Here is a 13,193-nt window from a genome sequence, read left to right as displayed (position 1 = left end):
TTCCTTTAATATCTTTATAGCTGCCTTTCCAAATGCCTTTATAACTGCAATTTCAGACCATGCAAATCTTTTTTTTTTAAATACTGCTTAAATAGTATTACTTCAGGTTGAAATTATTCTCATCAAATAATTTATTTCCTCACTTAAAACCCAAGATTTAATGAGCAGAACAGATTATGAAATTACGGGATACCTCTTTTGTGGCTTAAGTTCTGATAAAGAAGTGACTGTTGGTGTCATTGATTGATGGTTGTGCTGATGAGTATGTGGTGGTGGGAGGAGAAAGACACGAGAGGTGAGAGAGGGAGGAAAAAAAGACAGAAATCTTGGTCAATATAATATGTATCTTAGACATTTTAGTGCTATTCAGCCTAAACTTGTTATTCCTGTGATCATGCAAATATACCTGTAAATTATCCTGTGAGAGCCTGGAAGAAGTTGACTTGGCCCAGAAAAGGTATGTAAAGAAGGACACTGCTGGTGTTAGCCTCTGAGTCATTACCATTTTTAGGAGCATCATTTCTCTCAGCTTAGTAATATGGAAGGAAATTAAGTCCTTCAAGATTTTTTTCACAGTTATTTTTTCTCAGTTGATGAGAACAACGGAGGATGATTGAAGAGCTAAGACCCAAAGACTCTTTAATTTTCCAAATTGCCTTTCTTTGATGGAGAAGGAATGCTACATTTTGTTAAATTGTATTATGATAAAGAGAAGCTGATCACTTCTCAACATGAATCTGAAAGCAAATAATTTCCACAAAAAAGGACTATGTATTTAACTAGACAAGTAATTACATTGTGGTGCTACTATCTCCCCTGCCTCAGATTAGAAAAGTATTCAATTATCACTCCATTAGATCAAAAAATAATTTTAGTGATACATTTCAAGTGAATTAATTTATTCCTAAATAGATTCCAATGAATTTTTGGATTAACCTTCATGCATTTTGCTGATTAAACTCTTTAGTCAATGCTTTTACTTAAAAATCAAATTTAAACCTGTTTTATGTTTGATTAGTATTTTCTTCACTATAAATTTTTTTCTTAAATTCTGCAGTAAATCATATTCAATTTACAGCATAGGATAATTGAGTTAATTGCACAGTTTAACTAACCTACTATATTAGTGTATTTCTAGACAATTCCATGGTTTAATTTTCATTATTTTGCAATGAGCAATATATACAAATATATAGTAAAGGTATATGTATACATAACTTAGAATAAAACCATATGGTAGGGTGAACAGAGAGAAAGAGAAAAGCACATATAATTAAGAAACTAAATGGCTATAAGTACATTTTAGTACTTCTTTTTCAATTTAGATGACTGCTATATTCATTGATTGCCTTATTGCTTTGGCTAGAACCTCCAGTGAAATGCTGAGTAAAAAAAGGAGGGGTCAGGCATCCTGGACTTTGTCCTGATCTCAGACAAAAAGCATTTAGTCCTTTATCGTTAGCTGCAATGTTAGCTTTAATTTTTGAAAGATGCTCTTTATCAGATTGAGAAAGTTTGCTTTTGTTCCTAGTGTGCTAGAGTTTTTTATTAGAAATAAGTATTAAATTTTATAAAGTGCCTTTTGTGCATCTAATGAGAAATTACATTTTTAAAAGTTTTATTTTTAATGAAGAATAACATTTATTGATTTTCAAATGTTAAACAATAACCTTGCACTTCTAACATATATCCCACTTATTCATGATGTATTGGCCTTTTCAGACACTTGTGTTTAACAATTTTACATTAGAGTTGATAAGGAATATTGTTCTATTGTTGTTTTTAAATTGTAATGTCTTTGTGTAGTTTTGGTATCAGGTTAATGCTGGCCTCCAGGTGAATCAGAATATATCAGAATATATTTTCACCCCTTCAAATGTATGTTTGAAAATATTTTTCTTTTTTAGTGTTTCATATGATTCATCTCAGCCTGAAGTTTCTTTGTGGGAAGGTTTTAAAAATTATAAATTCAATTTCAGAAGTAGATTTTAGGACTATTCAGGTTATTAGTTTTTTTGTTTGTTTGTTTGTTTTAATAAGCTTTCATAGTTTGCATCTTTCATGGAATCTATTTTATCTCAATAGTCACATTTATTGACCAATTACCTGCTAATCCCAGTATCCACCCCCTAAACCTTTTCTAAGGGTTGAAGGCAGCACAGGGACACAGATTTGAGTTTGGTTTCTCTCTCTTTGAAAGTAAAATTTCAATATAAAGCTTTCCTTAAAAACTCCAGCGCCATAGTATTGAATTCTAGTGCATCAGGCATCTAGCACTTTTTGCTCAATAACAACTTTAAATTTCTTTAAGTTATCTTGCATTATTGAAATTAAAAGATGAGTAGGAGTAAGAAGCAAAGGAGGAGAAGAATAAAGATATGGTTCACCTAGAACCAAACTAAAGGACAAGAATAATGAATAGTAGAATCTATTAGCCAAACAATTGAATTTTCGGCACTCGACTTAGATACATAAAGAATCCATAAACATATTTTTTGTTGCTAGGTAACAACATTTTCTAATCCTGGATGGATATCAGAAACACGCAAGGAGAGATTTAAAATACAGTTTATTTGTTATTATATTTGGAGATTCTAATTTATAGGGGATATTGTAAGATTGGTGCAAAAACAATTACGGTTTTTGCTATTACTTGAATGTTTTGCACCAACCTAATATAATGGACCCCTGTTTATCTATTACCCACCTTCAACAATGAATAACATTTTGCTAATCTTATTATATCTGCCCTAAATGTTTCTTTTAAAATAATTCAGGAGCATATTAAAGCTAACTGTAGACATCATCATCTCATTTTTCTGTAGTTTATGTATTTTTATTATTAAGCACATTCTATAAGAGTGTTTTTTAAAATAACCACCAAGTTAATATCACTGTCAAACAGAAATTTTTTAACTGCATAGAATAGCCTGTCTAGACTGAAATTTTCTCAACAGCCCTTAATTATATACATTTTTAAAATTGGTTTGATTCAGATCAGGATTTGAACATCTCTTGTGTCTTTTATTTAATAACAATTCTTTTTTGCCCTGATATCATTTGATGTGTCCAAAAAGCCACATCATTTATCCTGTAGATGATGGAACACAGATTTGATTTTACCTAAACTTTTCTGACTGTTACCTCCTGATGTTGGTTATCTTGTTCCTCTACCCCCTTTAGTTCCTATACACTTCTGCTACATTGTTCAAAGTTTAAGATTTTTCTTCTATCATTAAAATCATTTCTGTCAAGGATACTCAGTCAAAATATAATGTTTAAAGTCACAGGACCCAGTTAGCTTCTCTTGGAGGTTATAGTACTTCCTTGATACAGGGTTTAGTGTATCAATTTTAGTTCGCTTTCTATTTATACTGCTTGTGTCTTTTTGACTGAATATTCTTGGTTTCAGAATCAAAACTATACAAGCAAATGTATTGTTAGAAGTCTCATCTCTGTTTCTGTATTCTCCCCCAGTTCCCTCTTTCCTCATGTAATTGTATTTGGTTCAGTCTGGCTTTATTCTTTAACAGTTTCATCTTGAAAATATAAGCATGATTGTATATAATGTTTATATTGCCAACATCCCTTTTTCATAGAAAAGGTAATTTGTTATAAAGATGTTTCTATATCTACTTTTTTTTTTTTTTTTAGCTTGACAATACTCTCCTTTGGCTTGGTTTTTAAAAAATCTTACAGTGTATCCTAGAGATAGTTAATCTTCTTTATTTTTTGTTAATTTATCAGGTGTGTCTACCATACTTTATTCAACTAGTGTCCTACAGTTGACAAAAGGCCTATTTCTAGTTTCTTATTACTAATATGCCGCAATAAAAATATTGTGTATATGTCACTTTAATATTTTGTGGTTTTGCCACAGAACCTTAGGAATAGAACCCTAGAATTCATATTTCTGAGACTAAGAGTAAATTCTCATCATATACTTAGAATAGAGAATTTTCCAAATTCCCTTTCACAGAAGTTGTATCATTTTGTATTTCCACTAGCTATGATGTCCGAATGCCTATTTATTTTATAGATTTACCAATAGAGACTGATTTTTAACTTTTTATTAATTCAATATATGAGATATAGTATTACAGTGTAGTTTAGTCAGCGTTTATGTTATTTTGAGCCAGATTGAGTAGTTTTTCAGAAGATAAAGAATCATTTGATATTATGTTTCTGTGTACTATGTTTTCAGGCTTCTAAATAGTAAATACATTTTAAAACTATTTTTATGTCTAAACTTAATTGATTACCAAATATATTCATGCAATAATATAGAACATATTAGAGCAATTAGAAGCTATCGTATCCTATGAAAGTAATTTTTACAATTTCTATCCCAAACATATTTAATCATGGTTAAGACTTTAGTTGTAGAAGAATCTACAAGTCCCAATAGTATTTATTGAGAAACATGGAGAGTAAATGAAAACAGTCAACAGACATACTTTAAATACTTTCAATGATTAAAAAAGTTTGTTCTTCTAGCTAAAAGAGTAAAGGAAATGGTTGAATAACATTTGCAAATCAATGAATATAAAGGCACAAGGAAAAATAAGTTATTACATATGTGTGAACTGCATAATCAAAAACAAGGATGACTAGGCTACCTTGGGCATGAAGCAAAACATTGGCAGGAAATGTGGCAGGAAATATGTATCTTTCCAGAAAGGCTGTATTCTGTCTGACAGTCAATAGGGATATGCCATGGGCTTTTTATCTGGGGTGGAGCTTGGTTATGTTTCAAAGTTTGGTTTATTGGTCACTTTTGCTGATTGACTGATGCTCAGCTGATAAAGTTGCTGATGTTCATTGACCTTCGCTGTATTCCACGAGGCTCCCTGAATCCAGTTCACCTCCCTTTCCTAGGTTATCTTCTTTGTTGTAGGAGTCAGTATTATAGTCTTATAGTACCACTGAAAAAGAGGACTATATCAACAGCTGGGAAGAAGTGCACCCCTCACAATTCTTCCTAACATTAATAACTCTAGGTGTACTATATTCATTCAATCTGTGTTTATATATTGAGCCTCTATTATACACCATGACTGGGATAGTTATTGAGAAGAAAATAATTTCAACAATTTTGCTTTACAGATATGTAAGATTAGGTATGCTTTTTAATAAAATACACATTATGATGTAGCAACACTGAAAGGCAGGTAACACGAAAATATGCTGCCTGAATACATCCAAGTATAATGAATACATACAAAAAATTTTAAATTCATATTGACTTCAAAGAAAAGTGAGAGATTCAAACCACCATGGCATATGTTTACCTATGTAACAAACCTGCATGTCCTGCACATGTATCCCAGAACTTAAATTAAATTTTAAAAAACATAGATAGGAAAGATAGTTCCAAATTATGTTAGGACTATTAAATAAATGCCAGTTTTCTTAGTTAAAACAAATGGCGGTGAAATACAATATCAGAGATGTTATATGGTACTGATGCTTTTACTTACTTGGGAGAGCTGGGGAGAAGAGGACAAGAGAGGTGAGGTTGTAGGATTTAATAACCAAGAGGTTTGCACTTAAAAGCATTTATATTCAACTGAGCAGGATAGAATTTATTGGCCCATGAAAATGATCAAGAACACTAAAAATGTAAACACAAAGAGAATGGATAAATATGGAAACTCATGCCGAAAGAGATGACAAGAAAAATTCCATATGTAAATTTAGGATCTAGATAAGAAGATAACAACAACAAAAGACCGTTGCATAGCAAATCATAATTACAGTCTTCTTGTTCCATAGATTCGAGGCAAAATTCACACTACTTACCTGCCTCCTTATGAACTAGTAAACATACGTAAAAAGTGCTACTGCGATGGTTACATCACAAGAAATTCTAAGCCTAAAATCCTAAATTATAAAAACGTAATAGGAAAGAATCTACTGTGTTAGACGGTCTATAGACTAAATAGGAATATCGGATTCCTGATCCTTTTACATAGTATAATTATCAGATATTGACAATAACTTAAGTATGTTTAAAATTATTGATGAAGAAACTGAAGACTCAAAAACCCGAACTACTAACAACTACAATCAACAGAAAGAAGATGAATTTCAACAAGCATCAAATAGAATTTCTAGAGGTGATTGATGCAGTTTCTAAAATTAGAAACTTGGTGACCTAATCAGCAAATCAGACAGCTAAATAAACAATAAGGGATTGTAAGATATATTAGAATAAATATTCTGGAATTCATATACACAGAGTTGAAAAATGTGGCATATTTAAATCTATCATAATGAAACTGTAGAACAGAAAAAATGCAGAGAAGATCTTAAAAGCAACCAGTGAGAAATGACACATTGACAGTCTACTCCTCAACAGGCTTTACAGGAGTCAAAAAGCTGTAAATATGTTTACCTAGAAGTATACCCTAGGAGCATCTACAGGAAATCATCTAAGAAAGAATGCAGTCACCAGTGGGCAGATGCCAAGTTTCATCCCCATTTGCCTAGCCTCTTTAGCAGGAATTACTATAAGCAAAGTCAGCCTCTGCCCACTCACTCTAGCTCATTATCAGTCAGAAGTCAAAGTCACCTCACTTTTTTCAACTTGATTGCCAGTTCTTCAAAGTCATGGGCATGTATCATATGCATTCTCGTGATGTACACAGTGCCCTATAAATAGAGAAAATGTAACATCTTAATACAATTTACTTTTAGCAGATTTGAATGCTTCTCTCTCTATATATATATGTATGTATATGTATTACATAAAATATACAGTCCCCTTGGTATCCACAGGGGATTGATTTCAGGACCCCTCATATACCAAAATCCACAGATCTGAAGTTTCTTATGGTCAGTCCTTTATATCGAGTTCCATATTCAGAAACCACAAGTATGGAGGGTCTACAGTACACACACACACACATACATATACACACACAGACACACACATACATATTATATATATATATATATGTATGTATACATATATTTGTGTGTATCTGTGTGTGTATAGTGTGTATAGTGTGTATAGTATGTTAAAAACTACACACACAGCTGGGCGTGGTGACTCATGCTTGTAATCTCAGCACTTTGGGAGGCCAAGATGGGTGGATCACCTGAGGTCAGGAATTCAAGGCCAGCTTGGCCAACCTGGTAAAAACCAGTCTCTACTAAAAGTTAAAAAAAGTAGCCAGGCGTGGTGGCAGGTGCCTGTAATCCCAGCTACTCTGGAGGCTGAGGCAGAAGAATTGCTTGAACCCAGAAGGCGGAGGTTGCAGTGAGCCAAGATTGCACCACTGCACTCCAACCTGGGCAACAAGAGCGAAACTGTGTCTCAAAAAAAAAAAGAAAAGAAACTATACACACACACACATATGCATATATATATATATGTATGTATACATATGTATGTGTTCCTGTGTATATAGTGACTCTGACTATACATATATACATATAGGTGTATGTGTGTATAGTTTTTAATATGAGAAACTAAATCAGTTATTTTTAGTTCTATTTGTTGTTACTTCAATTTTAGCTGTTCTTGTTGGTAGGGGTTGTTAGCGTCATGTTCAGATTGTTTTATAAAGTCTTTCAATGCCAGACTGACATTTTCACTTCAGTCAATTGGTATAGTCAGCATTTTGCATGTTTAAGGAAAGAGTTGTCAAAGCTTTATGTTTAGAAAATGTAATGCTGTATAGGCATTCTATTTATTTTTATATTCCAGAGTTCCAAGTAAAATGTTCAAGTTATAATAAATATTTAATGAATTTGATTCAATTTGCTATTCATCTCCTTGGTAAATAAATTACTGTATTTTCATTTTATATAGAATAACATTAAAATGTGAGTTTTTAAAAGTTACTTTTAATTACACAAGAAATAAATGCTCATTTTGAAGATACGAAAAGATGGAGTTAAATGAAACCATTCAGAGTTCCACTGCTAAAGACAATCACTGTTAAAATTTTGTTGTATACATATTCAACTACTTTTTATTCATAATCATATACATAAATATAGAAATATAAAGCAAACATGACATATGTATATGTGTGTATAAAACTATATTTATATAATACTTATCTGTATACATACATTTTATAACTTGTTTTTATTCTCCAGTGTATATTAAAATATTTATATGTCAATAACAATATACTTTTATTCTTAATGCTTGCATGGTATTTTTTATAGTTGTATTATTTAATTGGTTATTTTGTTGGATTTTAAGTTTCGACTTCCCTTACTCTCATGAACACTATTTCTCAGAATATATTTCTAAAATGGACTTTGCAGGTTAAATGATACAAAAATTTGTAAAGCATTAACAAAATTTGAACCCATATTTTTTCACTCTCACCAGCAAATAGAAAATTCTGAAGATTTAGGATTCCACTACTTGCAAATAAAAGCCATGTTTTATTTTTATTTTTTCTTAATCAGATTTTTCTTAAAATATATTTAGATTTTAAAGTTTTGCCTTCAAAAAAAACCTCTCTGAATTTTCCACTTTTGGAATGTCTCAATTACAAATTTCTCAATTACAATTTGAGAAATTACAAATTTCAATTTGTAATTTTTTGTGTAATTTCTTGTAACTAAGTGTTTTGCAAGAGCTGGATTAGATTATTTTCTAGCTACCATATTCTATGAGATAATATAGTTATAGAGATACAGCTACATCATTTAAAGATACATCATATATAAGAATACATATTTTACATATATATATATAAAATCATATCTGAACACATATAACAAAATAAAAATGTATCAAATATACATGTTTTTATTTTTTCTAGTCATATATTTAGACATATATGTTTGATATAATTTTTATTTTGTTTCTGTAAGTAAATTTCAAAATAATATAATTTTAAGACCCGACTCAAAGAAATCAAACAAAAAATGATATGGCATTTGTTGAGTTAGCATGGCCTTAAACAACTTGAAAATTAACTAAAATGCTTACTGCTTGCTTTTTTTCGTTTATATACTTACTACTGTCCCAATCAAACTGAAAGCCTGAATTTCATATTCCACTTAGAAAGGCTAAAGAATATTTCATTCACCAAGTTGGATTTATATATAAAAAAAAAAAAAAAAGACGTGCTCGCTTCGGCAGCACATATACTAAAATTGGAACGATACAGAGAAGATTAGCATGGCCCCTGCGTAAGGATGACACGCAAATTCGTGAAGCGTTCCATATATATTAAAAAACAAACAAACAAAAAAAAACCACATTTTGTATTCTGTCATTTAAGCACTTTCTGAAGTATGCTATTTTATTTGAATCTAATGCCATTCTAACTCCTCTCCATTTTGTCCTGCGTGAAGCGATTATAACCCCAGATTGCTACACGGTCTGGGAGCACCAGGAAGACTGTTAACACTTCGCCTCTCTGGCACAAGATCACACTCAACAGCTTATTAAGATTCAGGCCTCAGCACCAATGACCAACGTGCAGCACAGTCCTGGGATTTACTTCCAACTCATTTAATTACAGAAATCAATGAACTCCTGGAGCTGGGCCAGGTGAGAGAAAATGAGTCTAGCCCAACTGACATTTTGTTTATGCTATCAGGATAGTTCAAGTATCCCTGCCTAAAGAAACTATTGCAATCTACAAGACCTCAGACTGGCAAACTGGTGAGAATAAAAAAGTCCGAAAGGTTTGCTCTTGGATAAAAAATAAGTATGTAACCTAGGTTTGCTATTTTGTTGAATCACCATGATGTTGAACTTTTTTGACCATTACCCAAGATAAGAAATACATTTTAGATCACAACCCATTACATGCACACACACACACACACCGCCCCCCCCCCCCCCCACGACAACAACACCTACTATCAATGAGTTTTCAAAGACATAAAACAAAATTCGTGTTGTGGCATGGTGTCTAACATTTGGTAGATTACCCCAATAATATTAACATTTTTTATTAAATTATTCTAGAATTTATCAATCCAGAAATATGTACATTTCACTATAAGGTACAAAGAGAATTTATTTTGAAAAGCAGTTGAAATATCTAAATACAAGGTGTTCGTAACCTGATGGGAAAGTGTAAAACAGAGCATGGTAGTTGACAAATGAATTATACAGAAGGTAAAGCCCGTAGACATTTAGAAGCAACAATGGCATGGTGAGCTAGAGTGGCATTATAAGATGCAGCACTTGGACTGGGTGTAGTAGTTCAGGCCTGTAATCCCAGCACTTTGGGAGGCCGAGGTGGGTGGATCACCTGAGATCAGGTGTTCAAGACTAGCCTGGCGAACATGGTGAAAACTCATCTCTACTAAAAATACAAAAATTAGCCAGGCGTGATGGTGGGCGTTTGTAATCCCCAGTTACTCGGGAGGCTGAAGCAGGAGAATCACTTGAACCCGAGAGGTGGACATTGCAGTGAGGCGAGATTGTGCCGTTGCACTCCAACCTGGGCAACAAGAAACTCTATCTCAAAAAAAGAAAAATGTTAAATATTATCATTAGTATTAAAGTTATCATCCTTCCTACATGTATATAAATACTACAGTTTTGTTACTACAGTTATTATGTTTACCTTTCAATTATTAGACACTGAACACTTATTCTCCTTTCCTTCATTGCAGCAATCATAGTGTCTGGCAAAGCAATAGCATCTCTGTAAAAGGTTACTCTTATTCAGCATGAGCTAATTTTCCGAGAGATAAGTAGATATTCTCACCAATAGATGACGGATATCCAAAACATTATTCTATACAGGGATATTGATTCATGTGTTAAAAGCTTGGTTGTAATTTTTCTCCAGACCTCTAGTTTTTTTTTTTTTTTTTTTTCTTTTGTTTTCAATAGTACTATCATTTTCTCTTTCACCCATGCTAGAAGTCTTGAGTGATTTTTCATTAATATGATGCAGGGAAACATGGACAGAAGAGGAATAGTGTACCCACAAATGAAACAGAATTAATCATCTGAACCGTGGACAGCTGTAGATATGTGCCATCCTAACATTGTATTCACATAAAATGCATTACTTCTTGGTTTTCTTCAATAAATTCATTGAAAAATTATTTTGATTTTATGCCACAATATATGTAACCGTGATATATTCAGAGTCTACAATGTTACAAATGTCATGTTTGAAGTTGTTGGCACAGGGTTAAAAAACAGATGAATTGGTCTATAGAATGTATTATCTATACCAGATACAAAAAGTATTAATTATTATAACATCGCTTGATAAAAAATTAAAAGATATACTGGGATGAAGCCAGGGATAGACTGGGGATAAAAGTTCCCATTCAGGATGAGGGTTGTGTTTCAAGTAAGCAATAGATATATGCCTTAGCTCAGTCTTGAAAGCTTTGCATAGAAAATAGTCGACGTAACTATCTGCTAGCGCTGCCATAATAAAGTACCACAGACTGGGTGACTTAAATAATAGTGATTATACTTTCACCCTTCTGGAAGCTAAGAACTCTAAGATCAAGGTGTCAGCAGGTTTGGTTTCTCCTGATGTCACGGTTTGGTTTGTAGACTGCTGCCTTCTTACATGTTCTCATATGGCCTATCTTCTTTGCTTGTGTATATGTGGTGTCTCCTTGTGTTCAGATTTCCTCTGCTTATAAGGACATTAGTCATATTGTATTAGAGTCCATGCTATTGACGTTATTTTCACTTAATCACCTCTATCTCCAAATGCAGTCACATGCTGAGGTACTAGGGGTGAGGGCTTCAACATACAAATTTTGAGAGAATGCTATTCAGCCACAGATGATAATTGGGTGAGTTTCAACCTTTTTAAAATTCATTCAAGTACAGTCAGTTCTGCTATAATGAGAAATGTGTGTTCTGAAGCCTCACTATTCTCTGAAAACTTGGCACAATAAAAGCTACAGGGCTTATGAGGAAAGTAGGGTTGAGACACAACACTCGAATACTTTATCAGTAACACATACAAAAAGAGATAGGAACCTAGCAAAAATGGCACAACAGTTCTACACATTTTGTATGTTTGAAAATATGTAAATACTACAATAAATATGACATTTTATATTGAGAGAGACCTGAAAGCATTTGTGGAAATGGGTATGGGAAAGGCTGCAGCTTGGGAATTATTGTGAAGTGGTAAAAGATTTATCTGAAACAAGATTTATATGAAAGGGAAAGTTATGACACCAAATTTGGTAGAGGCTGACTCATAATGCACACACAGAATTAAGATAGCTGGTGGGAGTGTGAGATGTATGCATTTTATATATTCCAATATCAATTGCTTCTTTTAAGTATGGTTTTCTATGTTCACCTGGTGTTTCTCAAGGACAAAATTGCCCATACACAAGAGTGAAACTTATGCGATACTTAAATTGTCAGTTACAGCAGAACTGACTCTACATGAACATAATTAAATCAAACATCCATAATATGTAAAGTGCCCTGCTGAGTTTGGATGAGAGAAGAAAGTATAAAACACAGCCTCTGCCCTCAAGGGGCTCACACTCTGCTAAAAAATAGCAATCTGACTCCACCATATAACACAATGCTTAAGGAACTCCTAGTATTCCTGTATAGTTGAAACAAAGTTTGATTGTGGTTGGGAGATGTGAAATGAGGTAAAGCATCCAGGAAATAATGGGGAGAAATCTACAATATGCATTTGTATTTCAGTTCTGCCACTTTTTTGCTTTGTAATTTTGGATATGCTGCTTTGGTGCTCTGTTCCTCACTCTCCTTGTCTATAGAATCAGGTCATAACATCATCACCTACTTTTTAGAAATATGTGAGGAGTAAAAGGAACTACACTATATAAAATGTGTAAAACAATGCCTGACACATAATAAGCATTCCAGTTAGTGTTCATTGTAACTACTATCAGTGTCATTACTTCTATCAGTGCTAGATTTACTATTATTTCCATGGATGAGCTGGAATATCACATAAAGCAGATTGACATTCTACCTAGAAGCAGTAAGAAACCAGCATAAGAATTTAAGCAGGGAAGTCAAAGCATAATATTTTTATAACAAAGCTTTGACAGCACGTTGAAATATGGTTTGAGGACAGGTAAAAGAGGAGGCAAGTGTATCTCCTTGCTAAATTAAAGTGAAGATTGAGAATGGACAGTTACAGGAAGATGAAGATAAAGGAACATTAAGACGTGAGATGAAGCCTGTAGGTGTTTTTGATTGATTCATTATACGTTAAGTGAGGAAG

At 32.9% G+C, this 13,193-nt stretch overlaps 1 non-coding gene across 1 annotated transcript; it reads left to right on the top strand.

Annotated features, from left to right (window-relative positions):
* Positions 1 to 9,099: 9,099 nt before the first annotated feature.
* LOC117064308 lies at positions 9,100 to 9,206 on the top strand. Its single transcript, XR_004429371.1, has one exon. It is a non-coding gene; the product is annotated as a U6 spliceosomal RNA (small nuclear RNA).
* Positions 9,207 to 13,193: the final 3,987 nt, after the last annotated feature.

This window comes from Trachypithecus francoisi, unplaced genomic scaffold (genome assembly GCF_009764315.1).
Source record: "Trachypithecus francoisi isolate TF-2019V2 unplaced genomic scaffold, Tfra_2.0 Lachesis_group19, whole genome shotgun sequence".
NCBI lineage: Eukaryota > Metazoa > Chordata > Mammalia > Primates > Cercopithecidae > Trachypithecus > Trachypithecus francoisi.
The sequence above is the reverse complement of the archived record's forward strand: the minus strand, read 5'-3'. Positions and strand labels throughout refer to the sequence as shown.